The sequence below is a fragment of the Myotis davidii genome, unplaced genomic scaffold, assembly GCF_000327345.1.
Source record: "Myotis davidii unplaced genomic scaffold, ASM32734v1 scaffold168, whole genome shotgun sequence".
Taxonomy (NCBI): Eukaryota; Metazoa; Chordata; class Mammalia; order Chiroptera; family Vespertilionidae; genus Myotis; species Myotis davidii.
Window position 1 is genome coordinate 6,716,078 of NW_006383016.1, and position 5,666 is coordinate 6,721,743.

Sequence of the window (5,666 nt, forward strand, 5' to 3'; positions counted from 1 at the left end):
GGCCTGCAGTGGCAGGCGGGGAACGTTGGAGTTCTCCGTCACTGAAGCAAGCAAGCCTCATGTTCGCTTTAAGCTGCCTGGCTGCCGGCCGCCATCTTTGCTGGCAGTTAATTTGCATATCGCCCTGATTAACCAATAGGAAGGGTAGCGGTTGTATGCTAATTACCATGTGTCTGTTTTATTAGATAGGATTTTAATTTTAAAAATTTGTTGTTGTTGTTTATTCTTATCTGAGGATATTTTTCCATTGACTTTTAGATAGAATGGAAGGGAGGGAGAGAGAAACATCAATGTGAGAGAATCAAACCTGGGATTTGCCTTCTCAATGGACCCCCTACTGAGTCTGCAACCTAGGTATGTGCCCTTGACCAGAATCAAACCTGGGACCCTCAGTCTGCAGGCTGATGCTCTATCCATTGAGCCAAACTGGCTAGGGCTATTGTCACTTTATTATTATTATTATTTATCATTATTTTTTTTAACCATCATCCAAGGATACCCTTTTATCAATAGCCAGAGAGAGTGGAAGAAGGAAAGAGAGAAACATGGATGTGAGAGAAACATGTCAACTGCTTGCCTCCTGCATGTGCCCCAACCAGGGCCTGGCAGGGGAGGAGCCTGCAACCAAGGCACAGGCCTCTGACTGGAATCGAACCTAGGACCCTTCGGTCCCCAGGCTGATGCTCCATCGACTGAGCCAAACCAGCTTGGGCTCAACATTGATGTTTCGATTTCTCTCTCCCTCCCGCTCCTTCTTTGAAATAAATAAAATCAATAAAAAAATGTATTAAAAAATAAATGTTGAAAAATATCTTGTCTTCCTTCCTCCCTTCCTTCCTTTCTCCCTCCCTTCCTTCCTTCCTTCCTTCCTTCCTTCCTTCCTTCCTTCCTTCCTTCCTTCCTTCCTTCCTTCCTTCCTTTTTAAAATAAAAGCTCTTAATCAAACAAAAGGTAGCTAGGAAATTGTCAAGTGAAAAGTAACCTATATTTGCAAAATCAATCTGTAGATTAAGGTGAATATTTTTATGCAAAGTAATCTCATAATCTTTAAATGTACTGTAATATAACAATTAATTAAAGAATATAATAAACAGTATTATTGAAAATTTCTTCAATATATACATTTTATTTTCAGATTCTCTGGTCAGGTGAGAGGGAGTTGTTAGATCTAAAATCATTCTTGAGAATGATTATTTTGATATAATCTGTTATATAATTTGATATTTATATTTGAAAGGAAAAAATGGCATTTATTTATTTTATTTCAAATTATACTCTAACCTACAGAATAATAATAGACAATTAGCATTAGTATAGACACACCTAGTCCTGGCCTCTTATCCCCATTAGTTTTTCCTAGGAGATAGGATCCAGGCCATAGCCTTATGTGTTATCAGCACGAATCTGTGACAAAGCTTTTTCTGGCATGAGCCAGACATCAGACTTCCCTCTCTCTCCCAGATGTCAGGAATACATTTCAAAGCTCCTGGTGGTTCCCATGAAACTCCATTAGGCTAGAGGTTAGGGAATATCCCTTACCAATCCTTAAAGAAAGGTGTGGTAGAGACTTCAAGCAGAAATCTCTCAAAGAAAAAAAAATTAATCTTCTTTCCTTCCCATCCCTGCTGTTTCTTTATATCCAGAGTCCCAGAATAGGTTCTTAGTACCATTTCTTATTCTTTGGGTATACCTTACCCTTGCATACATACATATTATCTTTCTCTTTTACTATTTATAGGTACCATAAGGTTTTCCCTCTTTTTCCAAGCCCAGAAATACTTGCAAAATTTAGTGGACTAGAGATAGATTTGGATGCATGCCTGTAGAGCTACATTTTTTTTTTCAAGAGGAGATAAAACTGTATCTAGGGCAAGGGAGAAAGGAGTGTTTTAGATATGAGAGGAAAAGAGTAAACAAATGTGATTCCTCAAAATGTGACAGAGCAGAAGGATTTTCTACTACAGTGACCAAGAAGTGGAAGGAAGCGGTGCTGTGTCCAGCTGTTCTGGGTGTGACTGTCCATTTGTGTTCCCTGAAGACAACTAACAGACCCAGACAGCTTTTGTTATTAATTTTAGAGAGGAAGGGGGAGAGAGTGAGAGAGAGAAACATCATAAAAACCAAACTGTACACGGGGATGGAACCCACAACTTAGGTATATAACCTGATTGGGAATCAAACCCTCAACTTTTGGTGTTTGGGATTGCACTCCAACCAACTGAGCCACCTAACCAGGCTAGACCTAGACAATTTTCAGTGTCTTTGCGGGAGGAAGGAGAGAAGTTGTATACTTTGGTGGAAATGAGAAATTGAAAGATTTAGTCCTCTAAGATGGAACTCCACAAACCATGTTAGGAATTTCTCTATTATTTAGGGCAGTAATGGATATCCTCCAGCTGTTTCATACACATACAGTCTGTATGCATTTAGCCTTTGCTAAGACTAGAGAGGGTTTCTGTGACAGAAAAATGAGACCTGGCTGTGGGTGATAAGGGTATTTAATGTAAGACTGCATACGAGATGTGTCTTGTTATAAAAAGTAATTGAAGTCCACCTTATTTTTTAAAATGACATGCAGAGAATGATTTTATTACTTTGATTTTAACTATAAAAATATAAACATTTTGAGCATAATATTTTCTCAGGGACATGTCTGAGGGGCTCATAGAAAAGAAAACATCTTTGACTGACTCAACACTTATTTGAGTACTGGGTATTGAGTATCATGTATTGGCCCAGGTCAGTGATGGCGAACCTATGACACGCGAACTCATTTTTTTTTGGTTGATTTTTCCTTGTTAAATGACATTTAAATATATAAAATAAATATCAAAAATATAAGTCTTTGTTTTACTATGGTTGCAAATATCAAAAAATTTCTATATGTGACACGGCACCAGAGTTAATTTAGGGTTTTTCAAAATGCTGACACGCTGAGCTCAAAAGGTTCGCCATCACTGGCCTAGGTGCACTGGTAAGTATAATCTATAACTGTGGTTTCCTGATGCTAGCTTTCACTCTTCATGGAAATGGCTCTCAAACTATGGCAGGAATTATAATTACTTAGAGAGTTTGTTAAAACACAGATCACTGGACCCCATTCTCAGAATTTCTGATTCAGAAGAGTTGGAGCAGAAACCAAAAGTCTACATTTCTACCAAATTTTCATGTGACACTGATGCCTCTGTTCTGGGGACTACTCTTTGAAAACCGTAACATCTCAAATATAATAGGGGAAAATGTATAAAAATTGTTGGTAATGGTAAATTAAGATTTTCTTAAGTGGTTAATTATCTCTCATGACTTTAGTGATGGTTAGAATATATTTTATAGTCATAACAATGTTAAAACAGTATGAAGAATGACAAAGCCCAATAAAGAAAGAATTCCCCTTTCATCACTATAGTCTGAAAATATTTTTAGACCTAAAGGTAATTCATTGGAAGAAGTCTAAACAGTATTAGGATCTAAGGACTAAATAATATACCAGTCCAAAAGAATACTAAAATACTACCAAGTTGAAAGCCAAGGTTACACTTGTTTTTTGCAATCAGCCCACCACTGCTGCTAATTATGATAAAAACTAGATGTCCCTCAGCCTGGCCTGACCTCTCACAGTCCAGGAGCCGTCAGGGGCAGGAGGCGACCCGGCGATCAGGGGAAGGCAACGCCCCCATCACACCTCTGCAGTAAAAGCCTCAGCCAGCCCTGGTTACCTGAGCCTCCAGCGGCCCTGGGCGTCTGGGCAGCTGCCATCTGAGGCTTGCTTGTGCCTCACGCTGGCCCTGGGTGGCTGGGAGGCTGAGGAGACTGGGGGACTCCGGAAGCAGGAGTGTGCCTGCTGCCTCGGTGGGGCTGATGGGACTGGGAGCTGTCATCTTGTAGCTGTGGATGCTGCCATCTTTGAGGGCGTGGCAGCAATTAGCATATTCCCTCCTTATTGGCTGTGGGCACTGCAATCTTTGCAATGGTGTGAGGGTCAATTAGCATATCCAATCTTTATTAGATAGTATATTCATAGATAAAAAGAAGTTACTGTATATCTTTTTAGATGTGTTTATTTTCATAATATTGAAAGCATAGTAATTGACATAGTTTAAAAATTTACAGCTTTAGTTTTGTCTGGCCAATTGTTTTGATGAAGTTAGAATTTAGTCTAATAGTCATGGATTGGCAAGAACAATGTGGTGTGCGAGACCAGATTGGGAATTTTATCCAATTTGGATAGATGTCTATAGTGACTTTCAGAGTTGGCATTAGAATTTCCTTTGACTAACTTCTTTCTTCATCACCTATATCTAGCCAGTCCCTAAATTCTCTCACATCTTCCTGCAGCTGTAGCTCATATTCCCTCTCTTTGTTCTTTTGTCTAGATATTTACTTCATGAAAATTCTCCAAGCTCATTTGACTGACTCCTCTTTGTCACAATTTGAAATGTTCCCCTATTATACTTTAGACCAATCCAAACTTTCCTAACAAACATTTCTGTCTACATTTGTTCATTTTCCATTATAAATATGTGAATCTCTCCCATTCAGAAAAGTTTATTTAACCATCTCTTGTTAAATGCTGAAGTTCTTAACCAATATTTTATACTTGGTATCATATCCTACTCATTCTTTTTCTCAATGAATTTAAGAGCTATGATTATGGCACATTCATGTTTGGGATATATCCACCTAGCAAAATGATTGTTTAAATCCTTGACATGGAATTTTAGCATGTCCACACTCACCTTTCTTCCAAAGCCTGTAAGTCAAATTTGTCTTCATGGACCCTGCTGCAGTCTAACTCAAGCATCTGAGTATGCTTAGCTTTTTGTTTTTCATATTCTAAAGGTCTGTTTACTTTTTCCTATGTAGTATTTGTACACATATATTAGCTCAACTTTATTGCACATTTTTGGGGGCGTGGAATAGGGACATAGTTAAACTACTAAAACTAGTTAAACTAGTAAAATCTATTATATCATAACATAGGATCACTCATTTATGGAGAGTAAAACAGATCTGGGTATGAATCTCCCCTTGGCCACTTGCTGGCTGCATGCATTTATACAAGGTCATTAACTTCTCTGTGCCTTGTTTTTCTTATTTGAAAATTTGTGGAAAATAGAATTTAGTGTTGCTAAGGATTCAGTGAGACAATTTTTTGAATAACACAGATTATCTGATATAGCATTGAGTGCAGTGGTTTAGCTAAAAAGAAATTGTTTTCTACCAGGGATGTCTTGAGGTGAACATTTGATGACTGAAGGGGAAGCTCTGACAATTTCAGCACATGGCTTCCTTTGCTAGGGTAGCTGCTTTAATTGATCCAGACAACAAAAAAGTTGTTGTGATCTGGGGTTGCACATATCATTTCCTCTCCCATCCTATTGACTAAACTTCTAAAGGACAGGGACTCTGTCTACATGTCTTATTTAGCTTTTAATGTGTCCCCTCATCTGCTTTATTACATTCTCTACATGAAATTAAAATATAGCATTGAGTGCAGTGGTTTAGCTAAAAAGAAATTGTTTGCCTACCAGGGATGTCTGGTAGGGGCATTTTATAAATTTCAGTAGTTTAAACATGACTCTAGAGAATGTGCCATTGAAGTTTGTGAACATGCATATTTATATAAAGGTGCTGCTTTTTCAGTTCTTTATAATTAGGATAGTCAT